This window comes from Triturus cristatus, chromosome 11, assembly GCF_964204655.1.
Source record: "Triturus cristatus chromosome 11, aTriCri1.1, whole genome shotgun sequence".
In the NCBI taxonomy this organism is placed as follows: domain Eukaryota; kingdom Metazoa; phylum Chordata; class Amphibia; order Caudata; family Salamandridae; genus Triturus; species Triturus cristatus.
In genome coordinates, this window is record NC_140594.1 from 133,612,231 (window position 1) to 133,636,990 (window position 24,760).

The following is a 24,760-nucleotide window of genomic DNA, read 5'->3' on the forward strand; positions in this document are numbered from 1 at the left end:
GCTGATGTATGCCAGGGCAGTGAAGGTTGGGGGCATGGCACACAGGGATGCTGTATAGTGAAATCTGCTAATTAGCATACGGAATCCCAGAGCCCAACGGGCACTTACCTGCAGAAGCAACAGAAGATAGAGTAGTACATATGATGTCTGGCTTTTGACTCGAGTGATAGAAAACATAGAAAGTATGCTTGCATATCTCTCTGTTCGGTGCACGTTTCAAATTTGTCTCCCTGTAACAGACAAAAGTGTCACCGTTGTGGGACTGCTCATATCGCCTAGCTGATGTTATCTTTGTGCAGTGGCAGTATCGTAGCCAATGAGGTCTATCCGAGGCGTGATTATTGCTTATTGAAAACTTTATCCAATACCCCGCCATGTCAACTTGAAAAATAGTTGATATTGTCAATTTTTGATAGTCTCTATGGAGGCTGAATCAATTGTGTCAAAAAAAGATTGATTATACATCATTACACTTATTTAGTAAGCAAAGAGGTGTAGATATTTTTCATAGAATGTCAATACTCATTGGTCAATATGTTTTTTTAACAACTGTTTTATTTCAACTAAAGTGTTTCTCATATCTGTGGAAAAGGGTCCTCTTAATAAATAGGTAAGGTACACGTATTAAAATTTGTGATCTAATTGTCTTGGAAGCTGCACAGTGTCCAAAGCTTCAGACATTCATTCAGCATCTCTCTAAGTAGCAGAGCTAATGTGCTATTTTGTCGGCTATTGAGTGAATAGCTGAGATTGTACACTCCTTTGTCGGCAGACTGAAATGTATCCTTTTACAAGAAAGGCATCTTGTATCTGGGTGAACAAGGAGGTGCCAAAGTGAACTCTTGTAATATTCTAGAATAGTACTCCTTTGGTTGCTCTGCTTGCATTTAGGTACAAGAACTCGTTGTGGGAGGAGCCAGATGGGGCTTAGGAGTATATATGTTTGCATACAGAATCATGTACTGATGACATCACACATAGAGAGGGATGAAGGGAGGTGCCAAAGGAGGCTGTATAGTGAAATCTGCTAATTAGCATATGGAATCCCAGAGCCCAATGGGTACTTATCTGCAGAACCAACAGAAGATAAAGTAGTCCACCTGATGTCTGGCTTTTGACCTGAGTGATAGAAAACATAGAAAGTATGCTTGCATATCTCTCTGATCAGTGCATATTTTCCAACTTTGTCTCCCTGTAAGAGACAAAAGTGTCACGATTGTGGGACTGCTCATATTGCCAATTGGATGTTATCTTTGAATAGTGGCAGTATTGTAACCAATGCGGTGTATCCGAGGTGTGATTGTTGCTTATTCAAAACTTTATGCAATACCCAGTCTTGTCAACTTGAACAACAGTTGTTGTTGGTAATTTAGGATAATCTTTACGGAGGCTAGATCAATTGTGTCAAAAAATAATTGATTATACATCAATGTATTTATTCAGTAAGAAAAAAGCTGTAGATATTTTTCATAGAATATCAATACTCTTTGCTCGATATGTTTTTCATTAACTGTTTCATTTCAACCAACGTGTTTTTTATATGCGTAAAAGAGGGTCCGCTTAATCATTAGGTAAGGTACACATATTAAACTTTGGGCGCTAATTGATTTAGAAGCTGCGCAGTGTCCGAAGATTCAGACGTTTATTCAGCATCTCTCTATGTTTTAGATCAAATGTACTATTGTGAGAAAGTGGCTCTGTATATACTGTTCCAAAATAGGTACAGGGTGTACAGAGTCCACAGTCCCCAGAGGTTTGGCAGAGGCTAAAGTTAGAAATAACCTTAGTCTCTAAAGTGGTAGCTTGGTCGAGCAGTAAGGCAGTATCAGAGGACAGTGTAAAGCATTTGTTGTACACACTCAGTCAGCGAAATGATTTCACACACTCAATAACTGAACTCTAGGCCAATGGTTTGTATAAAAAATATATGTCTGTTTTGTTTTAGAACCAGCAATAGGAATTAAAATATACTTTCTCAGAATGAGATGCTTTATTTAAATACTTTTGCAATATGCAATTGGCTTTTGTAGAAAGTTATAAGTTGTTGCAATAGGCAACACAGTTTTAAACACAATAATGCATTGAGTTCAATGGAAATTTCAAGTTATTTGCAATAGATTACTTTCAGGATTACTTTAGAGATTCCAGGACTGGATCCTAGATTCAGTCCTGGGACAGTACTTAGAAACAAGTGATAAAAGTCGACTTAGTTACTACTAGGATTTTTAAGTAATATTTTGCTATTTTAAAAGTTGACACTTAGAAGAAATTTCATAGAAAACAGTCAATGATTCCCTATGGAAGAAAATTCAAGCTGCAGGTATAGTATGTTCTCGTTACATTTGTAATCCAGTACTGGGTGCCTAGACTCAGTACTGGGACCTTTATCCAAAACAGGTAAGTAATTACGTGTTCAGAAGTTATACGATTTTTAAAGAATATTTAAAGTTTGCAGAAATTGACACTTTGAAGAAATTTCACAGAAAAACAGTCAATGATTCCCTATGGAAGAAAATTGGGTTACTGGTGAGTACAGTTGTAAGTATTTTTCAGAGTCAGTGCTGGGCACCAAGATCCAGAACTGGGAGCTCACCTAATAGCAGGTGAGTATTTTCGTTTTCGTTACTCGGCTGGTTTTTGGTGAATTTTTAAGTTTTGAAAACTCCACACTTTGAAGAAATTTTCAGAAGAAACCAGTCAATGTTACCCTATGGAGAAAATTGAGTTATCGGTTTAAAGGTAAGTACTCGACTGGCAGAGTTAAGGTTCTGGGCATAGACTCAGGGGTCTCCCAGGGTCAGGTAGGTAGAGTTTTTTCACCCTCAGCGGCACAGGGGCAGCCGGGTGCAGAGAGAGTTAGGCCCAATGTTATCCTATGAGAGGTAGGGGGGCCTTGGTTGGTGGCTGCTGACTAGCAGGCTACGCGGCTGTGGGAGCTGGGCTCCTGGTCACTTGCTCAGGGCAAATGGGGAAGTAGATAGTTGTAGAGGTTACACTGCCAGGGCCACTCGGGCGGCTGGGTGCAGGGTGCTTTTGAGCTCTCGGGCGCTCAATTGATTTCAATGGGAGAGCTCCGGTTTAGAAAAAGATTGCAAGCTCGGGGACGAAGATTCTTTAGGTGCCACCACCACTTCGAGAGGTAATTTGGGTAGTTGGAGGATAGGTAGGTACCCAGGAGTTGGGCACAGGGAGCCGCAGGGCGCCGGGTGCAGGGGTGCCTTTTGGTGTCGGGAACTCTTACCCTCTGTTGATCGCGTTGGGGGGGTACCTGGTCCTGAGGCTGCAGGTGTCGTCAGGAGCTTCGAGGGAAGTCCTTGGGTGCCGGACTCGGGTTCACAGTCGTCGTGGGGTCGTCCTCGTGGTCTTTGGTCACTCCGGCACAGGCCAGGCTTGGCGGGTGCAGAGTGTGTAGGGTTCGCGGTTCCGGGCTGATGCCAGGGATTAGAAGTAGATTTTGAGTAGAGCCTCTACTCATGGGAGTCCCAGGGGCTTAGAGCCAAAAGGTAGCCAGGTCCTCCGGGGTTTGTGAGGTTCCTGGCCACAATAGATGCCGGGTTGGAGCAGGAGCAGGTTCGAGTGTCGCCAGGCCTGTAGGGCTGGGGCCAAAGCAGTTGGTGTCTTCCTCTTCTTAGCAACTGCAGGGCAGGTCTTCTTTCTTCTTCCTCTTCTTTGTATTTCGGAATCTGGAATCTGGGGAAGGAAGGTTCAGGGTGCCCGTACATACTAAATTTAGGGGCGTTACAGGTAGGCGAAGGGCAGGGACCAATGGGTCCCTGTCCTGGGGTGAGTACCCCCCTAATCAGCCACTCTCCTGTGGGAGGGGGGCAGCAGCCTAGTCCGGATTGGGTAGGGCCTCCCATCTTCAAGATGGCGAGCGCCCGGAGATGTGCTTCACCTCGCCTTCCCCACCTGAGGGGTGGGGTTGGCAGGCTGGCCCATCCCCTGTCCTTATTTGGGGTTTCCGGCCAAGCTTCCCGCCAGAGTGGGGGTTGCAAGTGGCCTGGGGAAGCTCACAGAGGGGGCATGCCTTTGAAGCTTCCCCCTGCCCATCCTGGGGGAGGAGATCTAGCATCTCGCCCAGGATGTGCATTGTTGCAGACCCAGGAGAGCCGGGGCTCTCCTACCCAGGGGTCCAGCAACATGTCTGCTGTGTGGCAGCCTAGGCAGCCTCAGAACAGACGTGGATTGTAGGTTAGGTTTCAGGGGGCCTCTCTAAGATGCCCTCTGTTGTGCTTGGTACATTAAATCCCTTACTGGCATCAGTGTGGGTTTAATGTGCTGAGCAGTTTGATACCAAACTTCTCAGTCTTCTGTGCTGCCATTATAGTGCTGTGGAGTTCGTGTTTTACAAGCTCCCAGCACCATGTACTCTTAAATGGAAGCACTGCACTTACAGGGCCCAGGAATGGACCTCGGTACTGTAGGGGCACCGGGCTCCTGCCTCTGTGCCCACACCACTGGCATAGAGCAGCCAGCTAGAGGGGTGGCTGATGTATGCCAGGGCAGTGAAGGTTGTGGGCATGGCACACAGGGATGTGTGCCATGTCGATTCTCTGTTTTGTCTTGCACCCAGACACTCAGCCTGCCAGGGCAGTGTGTGTGTGTTAGGGTACAGGGCCTCTAAGGGTGGCACAATGAGTGCTGCAGCCCTTAGAGACCTTCCCTGGTCACAAGGCCCTGGGTACCTAGGGTACCACTTACCAGGGGCTGACATGTGGCCAGGGCTTGCCAATTTGGTTTTGAGATTTTTGCTTTGGGAAGGAACATAGGCCCTGGGCTCCTGATTGGCAGGAGTCCAGGGCACACTCAGTCAAAGTACATTCAGCAATTCAGCAAAAAGTGGGGGCATACAATTCAAGAAAGATGGCACTTTCACACAACTATTTTGTCGGCTATTGAGTGAATAGCTGAGATTGTACACTCCTTTGTCGGCAGACTGATATGTATCCATTTACAAGAAAGGCATCTCGTATCCGGGTGAACAAGAGGCGCCAAAGTTAACTCTTGTAATATTCTAGAATAGTACACCTTTGGTTGTTTCTTGCATTTAGGTACAAGAACTAGTTTTGGGAGGAGCCTGCTTGGGCTTAGGAGGATATGTGGTTGCATACATAATCATGTACTGATGACATCCCACATAGAGAGGGATGAAGGGAGGTGCCAAAGGAGGCTGTATAGTGAAATCTGCTAATTAGCATACGGAATCCCAGAGCCCAACGGGCACTTACCTGCAGAAGCAACAGAAGATAGAGTAGTACATATGATGTCTGGCTTTTGACTCGAGTGATAGAAAACATAGAAAGTATGCTTGCATATTTCTCTGATCGGTGCACGTTTCAAATTTGTCTCCCTGTAACAGACAAAAGTGTCACCGTTGTGGGACAGCTCATATCGCCTAGCTGATGTTATCTTTGTGCAGTGGCAGTATCGTAGCCAATGAGGTCTATCCGAGGCGTGATTATTGCTTATTGAAAACTTTACCCAATACCCCGCCATGTCAACTTGAAAAATAGTTGATATTGGCAATTTTTGATAGTCTCTATGGAGGCTGGATCAATTGTGTCAAAAGAAGATTGATTACACATCATTACAGTTATTTATTAAGCAAAGAGGTGTAGATATTTTTCATAGAATGTCAATACTCATTGGTCAATATGTTTTTTTAACAACTGTTTTATTTCAACTAAAGTGTTTCTCATATCTGTGTAAAAGGGTCCTCTTAATCAATAGGTAAGGTACACATATTAAACTTTGTGATCTAATTGTCTTGGAAGCTGCACAGTGTCCAAAGCTTCAGACATTCATTCAGCATCTCTCTAAGTAGCAGAGCTAATTTGCTATTTTGTCTGCTATTGAGTGAATAGCTGAGATTGTACACTCCTTTGTCGGCAGACTGATATGTATCCTTTTACAAGAAAGGCATCTTGTATCTGGGTGAACAAAGAGGTGCCAAAGTGAACTCTTGTAATATTCTAGAATAGTACTCCTTTGGTTGCTCTGCTTGCATTTAGGTACAATAACTCGTTTTGGGAGGAGCCAGATGGGGCTTAGGAGTATATGTGTTTGCATACAGAATCATGTACTGATGACATCACACATAGAGAGGGATGAAGGGAGGTGCCACAGGAGGCTGTATAGTGAAATCTGCTAATTAGCATATGGAATCCAAGAGCCCAATGGGTACTTATCTGCAGAACCAACAGAAGATAAAGTAGTCCACCTGATGTCTGGCTTTTGACCTGAGTGATAGAAAACATAGAAAGTATGCTTGCATATCTCTCTGATCAGTGCATATGTTCCAACTTTGTCTCCCTGTAAGAGACAAAAGTGTCACGATTGTGGGACTGCTCATATTGCCAATGGGACGTTATCTTTGAATAGTGGCAGTATTGTAACCAATGTGGTGTATCCAAGGTGTGATTGTTGCTTATTCAAAACTTTACGCAATACCCAGTCTTGTCAACTTGAACAACAGTTGTTGTTGGTAATTTGGAATAATCTTTACGGAGGCTAGATCAATTGTGTCAAAAAATGATTGATTATACATCAATGTATTTATTCAGTAAGAAAAAAGGTGTAGATATTTTTCATAGAATATCAATACTCTTTGCTCGATATGTTTTTCATTAACTGTTTCATTTCAACCAACGTGTTTTTTATATGCGTAAAAGAGGGTCCGCTTAATCATTAGGTAAGGTACACATATTAAACTTTGGGTGCTAATTGATTTAGAAGCTGCGCAGTGTCCGAAGATTCAGACATTTATTCAGCATCTCTCTAGGTTTTAGATCAAATGTACTATTGTGAGAAAGTGGCTCTGTATATACTGTTCCAAAATAGGTACAGGGTGTACAGAGTCCACAGTCCCCAGAGGTTTGGCAGAGGCTAAAGTTAGAAATAACCTTAGTCTCTAAAGTGGTAGCTTGGTCGAGCAGTAAGGCAGTATCAGAGGACAGTGTAAAGCATTTGTTGTACACGCTCAGTCAGCGAAATGATTTCACACACTCAAAAACTGAACTCTAGGCCAATGGTTTGTATAAAAAATATATGTCTGTTTTGTTTTAGAACCAACAATAGGAATTAAAATATACTTTCTCAGAATGAGATGCTTTATTTAAATACTTTTGCAATATGCAATTGGCTTTTGTAGAAAGTTATAAGTTGTTGCAATAGGCAACACAGTTTTAAACACAATAATGCATTGAGTTCAATGGAAATTTCAAGTTATTTGCAATAGATTACTTTCAGGATTACTTTAGAGATTCCAGGACTGGATCCTAGATTCAGTCCTGGGACAGTACTTAGAAACAAGTGATAAAAGTCGACTTAGTTACTACTAGGATTTTTAAGTAATATTTTGCTATTTTAAAAGTTGACAAGAAATTTCATAGAAAACAGTCAATGATTCCCTATGGAAGAAAATTCAAGCTGCAGGTATAGTATGTTCTCGTTACTTTTGTAATCCAGTACTGGGTGCCTAGACTCAGTACTGGGACCTTTATCCAAAACAGGTAAGTAATTACGTTTTCAGAAGTTATACGATTTTTAAAGAATATTTAAAGTTTGCAGAAATTGACACTTTGAAGAAATTTCACAGAAAAACAGTCAATGATTCGCCATGGAAGAAAATTGGGTTACTGGTGAGTACAGTTGTAAGTATTTTTCATAGTCAGTGCTGGGCACCAAGATCCAGAACTGGGAGCTCACCTAATAGCAGGTGAGTATTTTCGTTTTCGTTACTCGGCTGGTTTTTGGTGAATTTTTAAGTTTTGAAAACTCCACACTTTGAAGAAATTTTCAGAAGAAACCAGTCAATGTTACCCTACGGAGAAAATTGAGTTATCGGTTTAAAGGTAAGTACTCGACTGGCAGAGTTAAGGTTCTGGGCATAGACTCAGGGGTCTCCCAGGGTCAGGTAGGTAGAGTTTTTTCACCCTCAGCGGCACAGGGGCAGCCGGGTGCAGAGAGAGTTAGGCCCAATGTTATCCTATGAGAGGTAGGGGGGCCTTGGTTGGTGGCTGCTGACTAGCAGGCTACGCGGCTGTGGGAGCTGGGCTCCTGGTCACTTGCTCAGGGCAAATGGGGAAGTAGATAGGTGTAGAGGTTACACTGCCAGGGCCACTCGGGCGGCTGGGTGCAGGGTGCTTTTGAGCTCTCGGGCGCTCAATTGATTTCAATGGGAGAGCTCCGGTTTAGAAAAAGATTGCAAGCTCGGGGACGAAGATTCTTTTGGTGCCACCACCACTTCGAGAGGTAATTTGGGTAGTTGGAGGATAGGTAGGTACCCAGGAGTTGGGCACAGGGAGCCGCAGGGCGCCGGGTGCAGGGGTGCCTTTTGGTGTCGGGAAATCTTACCCTCTGTTGATCGCGTTGGGGGGGTACCTGGTCCTGAGGCTGCAGGTGTCGTCAGGAGCTTCGAGGGAAGTCCTTGGGTGCCGGACTCGGGTTCACAGTCGTCGTGGGGTCGTCCTCGTGGTCTTTGGTCACTCCGGCACAGGCCAGGCTTGGCGGGTGCAGAGTGTGTAGGGTTCGCGGTTCCGGGCTGATGCCAGGGATTAGAAGTAGATTTTGAGTAGAGCCTCTACTCATGGGAGTCCCAGGGGCTTAGAGCCAAAAGGTAGCCAGGTCCTCCGGGGTTTGTGAGGTTGCTGGCCACAATAGATGCCGGGTTGGAGCAGGAGCAGGTTCGAGTGTCGCCAGGCCTGTAGGGCTGGGGCCAAAGCAGTTGGTGTCTTCCTCTTCTTAGCAACTGCAGGGCAGGTCTTCTTTCTTCTTCCTCATCTTTGTATTTCGGAATCTGGAATCTGGGGAAGGAAGGTTCAGGGTGCCCGTAAATACTAAATTTAGGGGCGTTACAGGTAGGCGAAGGGCAGGGACCAATGGGTCCCTGTCCTGGGGTGAGTACTCCCCCTAATCAGCCACTCTCCTGTGGGAGGGGGGCAGCAGCCTAGTCCTGATTGGGTAGGGCCTCCCATCTTCAAGATGGCGAGCGCCCGGAGATGTGCTTCACCTCGCCTTCCCCACCTGAGGGGTGGGGTTGGCAGGCTGGCCCATCCCCTGTCCTTATTTGGGGTTTCCGGCCAAGCTTCCCGCCAGAGTGGGGGTTGCAAGTGGCCTGGGGAAGCTCACAGAGGGGGCATGCCTTTGAAGCTTCCCCCTGCCCATCCTGGGGGAGGAGATCTAGCATCTCGCCCAGGATGTGCATTGTTGCAGACCAAGGAGAGCCGGGGCTCTCCTACCCAGGGGTCCAGCAACATGTCTGCTGTGTGGCAGCCTAGGCAGCCTCAGAACAGACGTGGATTGTAGGTTAGGTTTCAGGGGGCCTCTCTAAGATGCCCTCTGTTGTGCTTGGTACATTAAATCCCTTACTGGCATCAGTGTGGGTTTAATGTGCTGAGCAGTTTGATACCAAACTTCTCAGTCTTCTGTGCTGCCATTATAGTGCTGTGGAGTTCGTGTTTTACAAGCTCCCAGCACCATGTACTCTTAAATGGAAGCACTGCCCTTACAGGGCCCAGGAATGGACCTCGGTACTGTAGGGGCACCGGGCTCCTGCCTCTGTGCCCACACCACTGGCATAGGGCACCCAGCTAGAGGGGTGGCTGATGTATGCCAGGGCAGTGAAGGTTGTGGGCATGGCACACAGGGATGTGTGCCATGTCGATTCTCTGTTTTGTCTTGCACCCAGACACTCAGCCTGCCAGGGCAGTGTGTGTGTGTTAGGGTACAGGGCCTCTAAGGGTGGCACAATGAGTGCTGCAGCCCTTAGAGACCTTCCCTGGTCACAAGGCCCTGGGTACCTAGGGTACCACTTACCAGGGGCTGACATGTGGCCAGGGCTTGCCAATTTGGTTTTGAGATTTTTGCTTTGGGAAGGAACATAGGCCCTGGGCTCCTGATTGGCAGGAGTCCAGGGCACACTCAGTCAAAGTACATTCAGCAATTCAGCAAAAAGTGGGGGCATACCATTCAAGAAAGATGGCACTTTCACACAACTATTTTGTCGGCTATTGAGTGAATAGCTGAGATTGTACACTCCTTTGTCGGCAGACTGATATGTATCCATTTACAAGAAAGGCATCTCGTATCCGAGTGAACAAGAGGCGCCAAAGTTAACTCTTGTAATATTCTAGAATAGTACACCTTTGGTTGTTTCTTGCATTTAGGTACAAGAACTAGTTTTGGGAGGAGCCTGCTTGGGCTTAGGAGGATATGTGGTTGCATACATAATCATGTACTGATGACATCCCACATAGAGAGGGATGAAGGGAGGTGCCAAAGGAGGCTGTATAGTGAAATCTGCTAATTAGCATACGGAATCCCAGAGCCCAACGGGCACTTACCTGCAGAAGCAACAGAAGATAGAGTAGTACATATGATGTCTGGCTTTTGACTCGAGTGATAGAAAACATAGAAAGTATGCTTGCATATCTCTCTGATCGGTGCACGTTTCAAATTTGTCTCCCTGTAACAGACAAAAGTGTCACCGTTGTGGGACAGCTCATATCGCCTAGCTGATGTTATCTTTGTGAAGTGGCAGTATCGTAGCCAATGAGGTCTATCCGAGGCGTGATTATTGCTTATTGAAAACTTTACCCAATACCCCGCCATGTCAACTTGAAAAATAGTTGATATTGGCAATTTTTGATAGTCTCTATGGAGGCTGGATCAATTGTGTCAAAAGAAGATTGATTACACATCATTACAGTTATTTAGTAAGCAAAGAGGTGTAGATATTTTTCATAGAATGTCAATACTCATTGGTCAATATGTTTTTTTAACAACTGTTTTATTTCAACTAAAGGGTTTCTCATATCTGTGTAAAAGGGTCCTCTTAATCAATAGGTAAGGTACACGTATTAAACTTTGTGATCTAATTGTCTTGGAAGCTGCACAGTGTCCAAAGCTTCAGACATTCATTCAGCATCTCTCTAAGTAGCAGAGCTAATTTGCTATTTTGTCTGCTATTGAGTGAATAGCTGAGATTGTACACTCCTTTGTCGGCAGACTGATATGTATCCTTTTACAAGAAAGGCATCTTGTATCTGGGTGAACAAAGAGGTGCCAAAGTGAACTCTTGTAATATTCTAGAATAGTACTCCTTTGGTTGCTCTGCTTGCATTTAGGTACAATAACTCGTTTTGGGAGGAGCCAGATGGGGCTTAGGAGTATATGTGTTTGCATACAGAATCATGTACTGATGACATCACACATAGAGAGGGATGAAGGGAGGTGCCACAGGAGGCTGTATAGTGAAATCTGCTAATTAGCATATGGAATCCAAGAGCCCAATGGGTACTTATCTGCAGAACCAACAGAAGATAAAGTAGTCCACCTGATGTCTGGCTTTTGACCTGAGTGATAGAAAACATAGAAAGTATGCTTGCATATCTCTCTGATCAGTGCATATGTTCCAACTGTGTCTCCCTGTAAGAGACAAAAGTGTCACGATTGTGGGACTGCTCATATTGCCAATGGGACGTTATCTTTGAATAGTGGCAGTATTGTAACCAATGCGGTGTATCCAAGGTGTGATTGTTGCTTATTCAAAACTTTACGCAATACCCAGTCTTGTCAACTTGAACAACAGTTGTTGTTGGTAATTTGGAATAATCTTTACGGAGGCTAGATCAATTGTGTCAAAAAATGATTGATTATACATCAATGTATTTATTCAGTAAGAAAAAAGGTGTAGATATTTTTCATAGAATATCAATACTCTTTGCTCGATATGTTTTTCATTAACTGTTTCATTTCAACCAACGTGTTTTTTATATGCGTAAAAGAGGGTCCGCTTAATCATTAGGTAAGGTACACATATTAAACTTTGGGTGCTAATTGATTTAGAAGCTGCGCAGTGTCCGAAGATTCAGACATTTATTCAGCATCTCTCTAGGTTTTAGATCAAATGTACTATTGTGAGAAAGTGGCTCTGTATATACTGTTCCAAAATAGGTACAGGGTGTACAGAGTCCACAGTCCCCAGAGGTTTGGCAGAGGCTAAAGTTAGAAATAACCTTAGTCTCTAAATTGGTAGCTTGGTCGAGCAGTAAGGCAGTATCAGAGGACAGTGTAAAGCATTTGTTGTACACACTCAGTCAGCGAAATGATTTCACACACTCAAAAACTGAACTCTAGGCCAATGGTTTGTATAAAAAATATATGTCTGTTTTGTTTTAGAACCAACAATAGGAATTAAAATATACTTTCTCAGAATGAGATGCTTTATTTAAATACTTTTGCAATATGCAATTGGCTTTTGTAGAAAGTTATAAGTTGTTGCAATAGGCAACACAGTTTTAAACACAATAATGCATTGAGTTCAATGGAAATTTCAAGTTATTTGCAATAGATTACTTTCAGGATTACTTTAGAGATTCCAGGACTGGATCCTAGATTCAGTCCTGGGACAGTACTTAGAAACAAGTGATAAAAGTCGACTTAGTTACTACTAGGATTTTTAAGTAATATTTTGCTATTTTAAAAGTTGACAGAAGAAATTTCATAGAAAACAGTCAATGATTCCCTATGGAAGAAAATTCAAGCTGCAGGTATAGTATGTTCTCGTTACTTTTGTAATCCAGTACTGGGTGCCTAGACTCAGTACTGGGACCTTTATCCAAAACAGGTAAGTAATTACGTTTTCAGAAGTTATACGATTTTTAAAGAATATTTAAAGTTTGCAGAAATTGACACTTTGAAGAAATTTCACAGAAAAACAGTCAATGATTCCCTATGGAAGAAAATTGGGTTACTGGTGAGTACAGTTGTAAGTATTTTTCAGAGTCAGTGCTGGGCACCAAGATCCAGAACTGGGAGCTCACCTAATAGCAGGTGAGTATTTTCGTTTTCGTTACTCGGCTGGTTTTTTGGTGAATTTTTAAGTTTTGAAAACTCCACACTTTGAAGAAATTTTCAGAAGAAACCAGTCAATGTTACCCTATGGAGAAAATTGAGTTATCGGTTTAAAGGTAAGTACTCGACTGGCAGAGTTAAGGTTCTGGGCATAGACTCAGGGGTCTCCCAGGGTCAGGTAGGTAGAGTTTTTTCACCCTCAGCGGCACAGGGGCAGCCGGGTGCAGAGAGAGTTAGGCCCAATGTTATCCTATGAGAGGTAGGGGGGCCTTGGTTGGTGGCTGCTGACTAGCAGGCTACGCGGCTGTGGGATCTGGGCTCCTGGTCACTTGCTCAGGGCAAATGGGGAAGTAGATAGGTGTAGAGGTTACACTGCCAGGGCCACTCGGGCGGCTGGGCGCAGGGTGCTTTTGAGCTATCGGGCGCTCAATTGATTTCAATGGGAGAGCTCCGGTTTAGAAAAAGATTGCAAGCTCGGGGACAAAGACTCTTTAGGTGCCACCACCACTTCGAGAGGTAAGTTGGGTAGTTGGAGGATCGGTAGGTACCCAGGAGTTGGGCACAGGGAGCCGCAGGGCGCCGGGTGCAGGGGTGCCTTTTGGTGTCGGGAAATCTTACCCTCTGTTGATCGCGTTGGGGGGGGTACCTGGTCCTGAGGCTGCAGGTGTCGTCAGGAGCTTCGAGGGAAGTCCTTGGGTGCCGGACTCGGGTTCACAGTCTTCGTGGGGTCGTCCTCGTGGTCTTTGGTCACTCCGGCACAGGCCAGGCTTGGCGGGTGCAGAGTGTGTAGGGTTCGCGTTTCCGGGCTGATGCCAGGGATTAGAAGTAGATTTTGAGTAGAGCCTCTACTCATGGGAGTCCCAGGGGCTTAGAGCCAAAAGGTAGCCAGGTCCTCCGGGGTTTGTGAGGTTGCTGGCCACAATAGATGCCGGGTTGGAGCAGGAGCAGGTTCGAGTGTCGCCAGGCCTGTAGGGCTGGGGCCAAAGCAGTTGGTGTCTTCCTCTTCTTAGCAGCTGCAGGGCAGGTCTTCTTTCTTCTTCCTCTTCTTTGTATTTCGGAATCTGGAATCTGGGGAAGGAAGGTTCAGGGTGCCCCTAAATACTAAATTTAGGGGCGTTACAGGTAGGCGAAGGGCAGGGACCAATGGGTCCCTGTCCTGGGGTGAGTACACCCCCTATTCAGCCACTCTCCTGTGGGAGGGGGGCAGCAGCCTAGTCCTGATTGGGTAGGGCCTCCCATCTTCAAGATGGCGAGCGCCCGGAGATGTGCTTCACCTCGCCTTCCCCACCTGAGGGGTGGGGTTGGCAGGCTGGCCCATCCCCTGTCCTTATTTGGGGTTTCCGGCCAAGCTTCCCGCCAGAGTGGGGGTTGCAAGTGGCCTGGGGAAGCTCACTGAGGCGGCATGCCTTTGAAGCTTCCCCCTGCCCATCCTGGGGGAGGGGATCTAGCATCTCGCCCAGGATGTGCATTGTTGCAGACCCAGGAGAGCAGGGGCTCTGCAACCCAGGGGTCCAGCAACATGTCTGCTGTGTGGCAGCCTAGGCAGCCTCAGAACAGACGTGGATTGTAGGTTAGGTTTCAGGGGGCCTCTCTGAGATGCCCTCTGTTGTGCTTGGTACATTAAATCCCATACTGGCATCAGTGTGGGTTTAATGTGCTGAGCAGTTTGATACCAAACTTCTCAGTCTTCTGTGCTGCCATTATAGTGCTGTGGAGTTCGTGTTTTACAAGCTCCCAGCACCATGTACTCTTAAATGGCACCACTGCACTTACAGGGCCCAGGAATGGACCTGGGTACTGTAGGGGCACCGGGCTCCTGCCTCTGTGCCCACACCACTGGCATAGGGCACCCAGCTAGAGGGGTGGCTGATGTCTGCCAGGGCAGTGAAGGTTGTGGGCATGGCACACAGGGATGCTGTATAGTGAAATCTGCTAATTAGCATACGGAATCCCAGAGCCCAACGGGCACTTACCTGCAGAAGCAACAGAAGATAGAGTAGTACATATGATGTCTGGCTTTTGACTCGAGTGATAGAAAACATAGAAAGTATGCTTGCATATCTCTCTGTTCGGTGCACGTTTCAAATTTGTCTCCCTGTAACAGACAAAAGTGTCACCGTTGTGGGACTGCTCATATCGCCTAGCTGATGTTATCTTTGTGCAGTGGCAGTATCGTAGCCAATGAGATCTATCCGAGGCGTGATTATTGCTTATTGAAAACTTTACCCAATACCCCGCCATGTCAACTTGAAAAATAGTTGATATTGTCAATTTTTGATAGTCTCTATGGAGGCTGGATCAATTGTGTCAAAAAAAGATTGATTATACATCATTACACTTATTTAGTAAGCAAAGAGGTGTAGATAGTTTTCATAGAATGTCAATACTCATTGGTCAATATGTTTTTTTAACAACTGTTTTATTTCAACTAAAGTGTTTCTCATATCTGTGGAAAAGGGTCCTCTTAATAAATAGGTAAGGTACACGTATTAAAATTTGTGATCTAATTGTCTTGGAAGCTGCACAGTGTCCAAAGCTTCAGACATTCATTCAGCATCTCTCTAAGTAGCAGAGCTAATGTGCTATTTTGTCGGCTATTGAGTGAATAGCTGAGATTGTACACTCCTTTGTCGGCAGACTGAAATGTATCCTTTTACAAGAAAGGCATCTTGTATCTGGGTGAACAAGGAGGTGCCAAAGTGAACTCTTGTAATATTCTAGAATAGTACTCCTTTGGTTGCTCTGCTTGCATTTAGGTACAAGAACTCGTTGTGGGAGGAGCCAGATGGGGCTTAGGAGTATATGTGTTTGCATACAGAATCATGTACTGATGACATCACACATAGAGAGGGATGAAGGGAGGTGCCAAAGGAGGCTGTATAGTGAAATCTGCTAATTAGCATATGGAATCCCAGAGCCCAATGGGTACTTATGTGCAGAACCAACAGAAGATAAAGTAGTCCACCTGATGTCTGGCTTTTGACCTGAGTGATAGAAAACATAGAAAGTATGCTTGCATATCTCTCTGATCAGTGCATATGTTCCAACTTTGTCTCCCTGTAAGAGACAAAAGTGTCACGATTGTGGGACTGCTCATATTGCCAATTGGACGTTATCTTTGAATAGTGGCAGTATTGTAACCAATGCGGTGTATCCGAGGTGTGATTGTTGCTTATTAAAAACTTTATGCAATACCCAGTCTTGTCAACTTGAACAACAGTTGTTGTTGGTAATTTAGGATAATCTTTACGGAGGCTAGATCAATTGTGTCAAAAAATGATTGATTATACATCAATGTATTTATTCAGTAAGAAAAAAGGTGTAGATATTTTTCATAGAATATCAATACTCTTTGCTCGATATGTTTTTCATTAACTGTTTCATTTCAACCAACGTGTTTTTTATATGCGTAAAAGAGGGTCCGCTTAATCATTAGGTAAGGTACACATATTAAACTTTGGGTGCTAATTGATTTAGAAGCTGCGCAGTGTCCGAAGATTCAGACGTTTATTCAGCATCTCTCTATGTTTTAGATCAAATGTACTATTGTGAGAAAGTGGCTCTGTATATACTGTTCCAAAATAGGTACAGGGTGTACAGAGTCCACAGTCCCCAGAGGTTTGGCAGAGGCTAAAGTTAGAAATAACCTTAGTCTCTAAAGTGGTAGCTTGGTCGAGCAGTAAGGCAGTATCAGAGGACAGTGTAAAGCATTTGTTGTACACACTCAGTCAGCGAAATGATTTCACACACTCAATAACTGAACTCTAGGCCAATGGTTTGTATAAAAAATATATGTCTGTTTTGTTTTAGAACCAACAATAGGAATTAAAATATACTTTCTCATAATGAGATGCTTTATTTAAATACTTTTGCAATATGCAATTGGCTTTTGTAGAAAGTTATAAGTTGTTGCAATAGGCAACACAGCTTTAAACACAATAATGCATTGAGTTCAATGGAAATTTCAAGTTATTTGCAATAGATTACTTTCAGGATTACTTTAGAGATTCCAGGACTGGATCCTAGATTCAGTCCTGGGACAGTACTTAGAAACAAGTGATAAAAGTCGACTTAGTTACTACTAGGATTTTTAAGTAATATTTTGCTATTTTAAAAGTTGACACTTAGAAGAAATTTCATAGAAAACAGTCAATGATTCCCTATGGAAGAAAATTCAAGCTGTAGGTATAGTATGTTCTCGTTACTTTTGTAATCCAGTACTGGGTGCCTAGACTCAGTACTGGGACCTTTATCCAAAACAGGTAAGTAATTACGTGTTCAGAAGTTATACGATTTTTAAAGAATATTTAAAGTTTGCAGAAATTGACACTTTGAAGAAATTTCACAGAAAAACAGTCAATGATTCCCTATGGAAGAAAATTGGGTTACTGGTGAGTACAGTTGTAAGTATTTTTCAGAGTCAGTGCTGGGCACCAAGATCCAGAACTGGGAGCTCACCTAATAGCAGGTGAGTATTTTCGTTTTCGTTACTCGGCTGGTTTTTGGTGAATTTTTAAGTTTTGAAAACTCCACACTTTGAAGAAATTTTCAGAAGAAACCAGTCAATGTTACCCTATGGAGAAAATTGAGTTATCGGTTTAAAGGTAAGTACTCGACTGGCAGAGTTAAGGTTCTGGACATAGACTCAGGGGTCTCCCAGGGTCAGGTAGGTAGAGTTTTTTCACCCTCAGCGGCACAGGGGCAGCCGGGTGCAGAGAGAGTTAGGCCCAATGTTATCCTATGAGAGGTAGGGGGGCCTTGGTTGGTGGCTGCTGACTAGCAGGCTACGCGGCTGTGGGAGCTGGGCTCCTGGTCACCTGCTCAGGGCAAATGGGGAAGTAGATAGGTGTAGAGGTTACACTGCCAGGGCCACTCGGGCGGCTGGGTGCAGGGTGCTTTTGAGCTCTCGGGCGCTCAATTGATTTCAATGGGAGAGCTCCGGTTTAGAAAAAGATTGCAAGCTCGGGGACGAAGATTCTTTAGGTGCCACCACCACTTCGAGAGGTAATTTGGGTAGTTGGAGGATAGGTAGGTACCCAGGAGTTGGGCACAGGGAGCCGCAGGGCGCCGGGTGCAGGGGTGCCTTTTGGTGTCGGGAAATCTTACCCTCTGTTGATCGCGTTGGGGGGGTACCTGGTCCTGAGGCTGCAGGTGTCGTCAGGAGCTTCGAGGGAAGTCCTTGGGTGCCGGACTCGGGTTCACAGTCGTCGTGGGGTCGTCCTCGTGGTCTTTGGTCACTCCGGCACAGGCCAGGCTTGGCGGATGCAGAGTGTGTAGGGTTCGCGGTTCCGGGCTGATGCCAGGGATTAGAAGTAGATTTTGAGTAGAGCCTCTACTCATGGGAGTCCCAGGGGCTTAGAGCCAAAAGGTAGCCAGGTCCTCCGGGGTTTGTGAGGTTGCTGGCCACAATAGATGCCGGGTTGGAGCAGGAGCAGGTTCGAGTGTCGCCAGGCCTGTAGGGCTGGGGCCAAAGCAGTTGGTGTCTTCCTCTTCTTAACAACTGCAGGGCAGGTCTTCTTTCTTCTTCCTCTTCTTTGTATTTCGGAATCTGGAATCTGGGGAAGGAAGGTTCAGGGTGCCCGTAAATACTAAATTTAGGGGCATTACAGGTAGGCGAAGGGCAGGGACCAATGGGTCCCTGTCCTGGGGTGAGTACTCCCCCTAATCAGCCACTCTCCTGTGGGAGGGGGGCAGCAGCCTAGTCCTGATTGGGTAGGGCCTCCCATCTTCAAGATGGCGAGCGCCCGGAGATGTGCTTCACCTCGCCTTCCCCACCTGAGGGGTGGGGTTGGCAGGCTGGCCCATCCCCTGTCCTTATTTGGGGTTTCCGGCCAAGCTTCCCGCCAGAGTGGGGGTTGCAAGTGGCCTGGGGAAGCTCACAGAGGGGGCATGCCTTTGAAGCTTCCCCCTGCCCATCCTGGGGGAGGAGATCTAGCATCTCGCCCAGGATGTGCAATGTTGCAGACCCAGGAGAGCAGGGGCTCTCCTACCCAGGGGTCCAGCAACATGTCTGCTGTGTGGCAGCCTAGGCAGCCTCAGAACAGACGTGGATTGTAGGTTAGGTTTCAGGGGGCCTCTCTAAGATGCCCTCTGTTGTGCTTGGTACATTAAATCCCTTACTGGCATCAGTGTGGGTTTAATGTGCTGAGCAGTTTGATACCAAACTTCTCAGTCTTCTGTGCTGCCATTATAGTGCTGTGGAGTTCGTGTTTTACAAGCTCCCAGCACCATGTACTCTTAAATGGAAGCACTGCACTTACAGGGCCCAGGAATGGACCTCGGTACTGTAGGGGCACCGGGCTCCTGCCTCTGTGCCCACACCACTGGCATAGGGCACCCAGCTAGAGGGGTGGCTGATGTATGCCAGGGCAGTGAAGGTTGTGGGCATGGCACACAGGGATGTGTGCCATGTCGATTCTCTGTTTTGTCTTGCACCCAGACACTCAGCCTGCCAGGGCAGTGTGTGTGTGTTAGGGTACAGGGCCTCTAAGGGTGGCACAATGAGTGCTGCAGCCCTTAGAGACCGTCCCTGGTCACAAGGCCCTGGGTACCTAGGGTACCACTTACCAGGGGCTGACATGTGGCCAGGGCTTGCCAATTTGGTTTTGAGATTTTTGCTTTGGGAAGGAACATAGGCCCTGGGCTCCTGATTGGCAGGAGTCCAGGGCACACTCAGTCAAAGTACATTCAGCAATTCAGCAAAAAGTGGGGGCATACCATTCAAGAAAGATGGCACTTTCACACAACTATTTTTTCGGCTATTGAGTGAATAGCTGAGATTGTACACTCCTTTGTCGGCAGACTGATATGTATCCATTTACAAGAAAGGCATCTCGTATCCGGGTGAACAAGAGGCGCCAAAGTTAACTCTTGTAATATTCGAGAATAGTACACCTTTGGTTGCTTTCTTGCATTTAGGTACAAGAACTAGTTTTGGGAGGAGCCTGCTTGGGCTTAGGAGGATATGTGGTTGCATACATAATCATGTACTGATGACATCCCACATAGAGAGGGATGAAGGGAGGTGCCAAAGGAGGCTGTATAGTGAAATCTGCTAATTAGCATACGGAATCCCAGAGCCCAACGGGCACTTACCTGCAGAAGCAACAGAAGATAGAGTAGTACATATGATGTCTGGCTTTTGACTCGAGTGATAGAAAACATAGAAAGTATGCTTGCATATCTCTCTGATCGGTGCACGTTTCAAATTTGTCTCCCTGTAACAGACAAAAGTGTCACCGTTGTGGGACAGCTCATATCGCCTAGCTGATGTTATCTTTGTGCAGTGGCAGTATCGTAGCTAATGAGGTCTATCCGAGGCGTGATTATTGCTTATTGAAAACTTTACCCAATACCCCGCCATGTCAACTTGAAAAATAGTTGATATTGGCAATTTTTGATAGTCTCTATGGAGGCTGGATCAATTGTGTCAAAAGAAGATTGATTACACATCATTACAGTTATTTAGTAAGCAAAGAGGTGTAGATATTTTTCATAGAATGTCAATACTCATTGGTCAATATGTTTTTTTAACAACTGTTTTATTTCAACTAAAGTGTTTCTCATATCTGTGTAAAAGGGTCCTCTTAATCAATAGGTAAGGTACACGTATTAAACTTTGTGATCTAATTGTCTTGGAAGCTGCACAGTGTCCAAAGCTTCAGACATTCATTCAGCATCTCTCTAAGTAGCAGAGCTAATTTGCTATTTTGTCTGCTATTGAGTGAATAGCTGAGATTGTACACTCCTTTGTCGGCAGACTGATATGTATCCTTTTACAAGAAAGGCATCTTGTATCTGGGTGAACAAAGAGGTGCCAAAGTGAACTCTTGTAATATTCTAGAATAGTACTCCTTTGGTTGCTCTGCTTGCATTTAGGTACAATAACTCGTTTTGGGAGGAGCCAGATGGGGCTTAGGAGTATATGTGTTTGCATACAGAATCATGTACTGATGACATCACACATAGAGAGGGATGAAGGGAGGTGCCACAGGAGGCTGTATAGTGAAATCTGCTAATTAGCATATGGAATCCAAGAGCCCAATGGGTACTTATCTGCAGAACCAACAGAAGATAAAGTAGTCCACCTGATGTCTGGCTTTTGACCTGAGTGATAGAAAACATAGAAAGTATGCTTGCATATCTCTCTGATCAGTGCATATGTTCCAACTTTGTCTCCCTGTAAGAGACAAAAGTGTCACGATTGTGGGACTGCTCATATTGCCAATGGGACGTTATCTTTGAATAGTGGCAGTATTGTAACCAATGCGGTGTATCCAAGGTGTGATTGTTGCTTAGTCAAAACTTTACGCAATACCCAGTCTTGTCAACTTGAACAACAGTTGTTGTTGGTAATTTGGAATAATCTTTACGGAGGCTAGATCAATTGTGTCAAAAAATGATTGATTATACATCAATGTATTTATTCAGTAAGAAAAAAGGTGTAGATATTTTTCATAGAATATCAATACTCTTTGCTCGATATGTTTTTCATTAACTGTTTCATTTCAACCAACGTGTTTTTTATATGCGTAAAAGAGGGTCCGCTTAATCATTAGGTAAGGTACACATATTAAACTTTGGGTGCTAATTGATTTAGAAGCTGCGCAGTGTCCGAAGATTCAGACATTTATTCAGCATCTCTCTAGGTTTTAGATCAAATGTACTATTGTGAGAAAGTGGCTCTGTATATACTGTTCCAAAATAGGTACAGGGTGTACAGAGTCCACAGTCCCCAGAGGTTTGGCAGAGGCTAAAGTTAGAAATAACCTTAGTCTCTAAAGTGGTAGCTTGGTCGAGCAGTAAGGCAGTATCAGAGGACAGTGTAAAGCATTTGTTGTACACACTCAGTCAGCGAAATGATTTCACACACTCAATAACTAAACTCTAGGCCAATGGTTTGTATAAAAAATATATGTCTGTTTTGTTTTAGAACCAACAATAGGAATTAAAATATACTTTCTCAGAATGAGATGCTTTATTTAAATACTTTTGCAATATGCAATTGGCTTTTGTAGAAAGTTATAAGTTGTTGCAATAGGCAACACAGCTTTAAACACAATAATGCATTGAGTTCAATGGAAATTTCAAGTTATTTGCAATAGATTACTTTCAGGATTACTTTAGAGATTCCAGGACTGGATCCTAGATTCAGTCCTGGGACAGTACTTAGAAACAAGTGATAAAAGTCGACTTAGTTACTACTAGGATTTTTAAGTAATATTTTGCTATTTTAAAAGTTGACAGAAGAAATTTCATAGAAAACAGTCAATGATTCCCTATGGAAGAAAATTCAAGCTGCAGGTATAGTATGTTCTCGTTACTTTTGTAATCCAGTACTGGGTGCCTAGACTCAGTACTGGGACCTTTATCCAAAACAGGTAAGTAATTACGTTTTCAGAAGTTATAAGATTTTTAAAGAATATTTAAAGTTTGCAGAAATTGACACTTTGAAGAAATTTCACAGAAAAACAGTCAATGATTCCCTATGGAAGAAAATTGGGTTACTGGTGAGTACAGTTGTAAGTATTTTTCAGAGTCAGTGCTGGGCACCAAGATCCAGAACTGGGAGCTCACCTAATAGCAGGTGAGTATTTTCGTTTTCGTTACTCGGCTGGTTTTTGGTGAATTTTTAAGTTTTGAAAACTCCACACTTTGAAGAAATTTTCAGAAGAAACCAGTCAATGTTACCCTATGGAGAAAATTGAGTTATCGGTTTAAAGGTAAGTACTCGACTGGCAGAGTTAAGGTTCTGGGCATAGACTCAGGGGTCTCCCAGGGTCAGGTAGGTAGAGTTTTTTCACCCTCAGCGGCACAGGGGCAGCCGGGTGCAGAGAGAGTTAGGCCCAATGTTATCCTATGAGAGGTAGGGGGGCCTTGGTTGGTGGCTGCTGACTAGCAGGCTACGCGGCTGTGGGATCTGGGCTCCTGGTCACTTGCTCAGGGCAAATGGGGAAGTAGAAAGGTGTAGAGGTTACACTGCCAGGGCCACTCGGGCGGCTGGGTGCAGGGTGCTTTTGAGCTCTCGGGCGCTCAATTGATTTCAATGGGAGAGCTCCGGTTTAGAAAAAGATTGCAAGCTCGGGGACGAAGATTCTTTAGGTGCCACCACCACTTCGAGAGGTAATTTGGGTAGTTGGAGGATAGGTAGGTACCCAGGAGTTGGGCACAGGGAGCCGCAGGGCGCCGGGTGCAGGGGTGCCTTTTGGTGTCGGGAAATCTTACCCTCTGTTGATCGCGTTGGGGGGGGTACCTGGTCCTGAGGCTGCAGGTGTCGTCAGGAGCTTCGAGGGAAGTCCTTGGGTGCCGGACTCGGGTTCACAGTCGTCGTGGGGTCGTCCTCGTGGTCTTTGGTCACTCCGGCACAGGCCAGGCTTGGCGGGTGCAGAGTGTGTAGGGTTCGCGGTTCCGGGCTGATGCCAGGGATTAGAAGTAGATTTTGAGTAGAGCCTCTACTCATGGGAGTCCCAGGGGCTTAGAGCCAAAAGGTAGCCAGGTCCTCCGGGGTTTGTGAGGTTGCTGGCCACAATAGATGCCGGGTTGGAGCAGGAGCAGGTTCGAGTGTCGCCAGGCCTGTAGGGCTGGGGCCAAAGCAGTTGGTGTCTTCCTCTTCTTAGCAACTGCAGGGCAGGTCTTCTTTCTTCTTCCTCTTCTTTGTATTTCGGAATCTGGAATCTGGGGAAGGAAGGTTCAGGGTGCCCCTAAATACTAAATTTAGGGGCGTTACAGGTAGGCGAAGGGCAGGGACCAATGGGTCCCTGTCCTGGGGTGAGTACTCCCCCTATTCAGCCACTCTCCTGTGGGAGGGGGGCAGCAGCCTAGTCCTGATTGGGTAGGGCCTCCCATCTTCAAGATGGCGAGCACCCGGAGATGTGCTTCACCTCGCCTTCCCCACCTGAGGGGTGGGGTTGGCAGGCTGGCCCATCCCCTGTCCTTATTTGGGGTTTCCGGCCAAGCTTCCCGCCAGAGTGGGGGTTGCAAGTGGCCTGGGGAAGCTCACAGAGGGGGCATGCCTTTGAAGCTTCCCCCTGCCCATCCTGGGGGAGGAGATCTAGCATCTCGCCCAGGATGTGCATTGTTGCAGACCCAGGAGAGCAGGGGCTCTCCTACCCAGGGGTCCAGCAACATGTCTGCTGTGTGGCAGCCTAGGCAGCCTCAGAACAGACGTGGATTGTAGGTTAGGTTTCAGGGGGCCTCTCTAAGATGCCCTCTGTTGTGCTTGGTACATTAAATCCCTTACTGGCATCAGTGTGGGTTTAATGTGCTGAGCAGTTTGATACCAAACTTCTCAGTCTTCTGTGCTGCCATTATAGTGCTGTGGAGTTCGTGTTTTACAAGCTCCCAGCACCATGTACTCTTAAATGGAAGCACTGCACTTACAGGGCCCAGGAATGGACCTCGGTACTGTAGGGGCACCGGGCTCCTGCCTCTGTGCCCACACCACTGGCATAGGGCACCCAGCTAGAGGGGTGGCTGATGTATGCCAGGGCAGTGAAGGTTGTGGGCATGGCACACAGGGATGTGTGCCATGTCGATTCTCTGTTTTGTCTTGCACCCAGACACTCAGCCTGCCAGGGCAGTGTGTGTGTGTTAGGGTACAGGGCCTCTAAGGGTGGCACAATGAGTGCTGCAGCCCTTAGAGACCTTCCCTGGTCACGAGGCCCTGGGTACCTAGGGTACCACTTACCAGGGGCTGACATGTGGCCAGGGCTTGCCAATTTGGTTTTGAGATTTTTGCTTTGGGAAGGAACATAGGCCCTGGGCTCCTGATTGGCAGGAGTCCAGGGCACACTCAGTCAAAGTACATTCAGCAATTCAGCAAAAAGTGGGGGCATACCATTCAAGAAAGATGGCACTTTCACACAACTATTTTGTCGGCTATTGAGTGAATAGCTGAGATTGTACA

The 24,760-nt window shown here is 45.6% G+C and overlaps 10 non-coding genes across 10 annotated transcripts; all 10 read left to right on the top strand.

Moving 5' to 3' along the window:
* Positions 1-287: 287 nt before the first annotated feature.
* LOC146783697 (U4 spliceosomal RNA) lies at positions 288-428 on the top strand. Its single transcript, XR_014971125.1, has one exon. It is a non-coding gene; the product is annotated as a U4 spliceosomal RNA (small nuclear RNA).
* An 821-nt stretch (positions 429-1,249) lies between these two features.
* On the top strand, positions 1,250-1,390 carry LOC146783698 (U4 spliceosomal RNA). The gene has a single exon (XR_014971205.1). It is a non-coding gene; the product is annotated as a U4 spliceosomal RNA (small nuclear RNA).
* Positions 1,391-5,407: 4,017 nt separating this feature from the next.
* On the top strand, positions 5,408-5,548 carry LOC146783699 (U4 spliceosomal RNA). The gene has a single exon (XR_014971077.1). It is a non-coding gene; the product is annotated as a U4 spliceosomal RNA (small nuclear RNA).
* Positions 5,549-6,369: 821 nt separating this feature from the next.
* On the top strand, positions 6,370-6,510 carry LOC146783700 (U4 spliceosomal RNA). The gene has a single exon (XR_014971266.1). It is a non-coding gene; the product is annotated as a U4 spliceosomal RNA (small nuclear RNA).
* A 4,012-nt stretch (positions 6,511-10,522) lies between these two features.
* On the top strand, positions 10,523-10,663 carry LOC146783701 (U4 spliceosomal RNA). Its single transcript, XR_014971105.1, has one exon. It is a non-coding gene; the product is annotated as a U4 spliceosomal RNA (small nuclear RNA).
* An 821-nt stretch (positions 10,664-11,484) lies between these two features.
* On the top strand, positions 11,485-11,625 carry LOC146783702 (U4 spliceosomal RNA). The gene has a single exon (XR_014971267.1). It is a non-coding gene; the product is annotated as a U4 spliceosomal RNA (small nuclear RNA).
* Positions 11,626-15,007: 3,382 nt separating this feature from the next.
* On the top strand, positions 15,008-15,148 carry LOC146783703 (U4 spliceosomal RNA). Its single transcript, XR_014971149.1, has one exon. It is a non-coding gene; the product is annotated as a U4 spliceosomal RNA (small nuclear RNA).
* An 821-nt stretch (positions 15,149-15,969) lies between these two features.
* On the top strand, positions 15,970-16,110 carry LOC146783704 (U4 spliceosomal RNA). Its single transcript, XR_014971182.1, has one exon. It is a non-coding gene; the product is annotated as a U4 spliceosomal RNA (small nuclear RNA).
* Positions 16,111-20,129: 4,019 nt separating this feature from the next.
* LOC146783705 (U4 spliceosomal RNA) lies at positions 20,130-20,270 on the top strand. Its single transcript, XR_014971100.1, has one exon. It is a non-coding gene; the product is annotated as a U4 spliceosomal RNA (small nuclear RNA).
* An 821-nt stretch (positions 20,271-21,091) lies between these two features.
* Positions 21,092-21,232, top strand: LOC146783706 (U4 spliceosomal RNA). The gene has a single exon (XR_014971277.1). It is a non-coding gene; the product is annotated as a U4 spliceosomal RNA (small nuclear RNA).
* Positions 21,233-24,760: the final 3,528 nt, after the last annotated feature.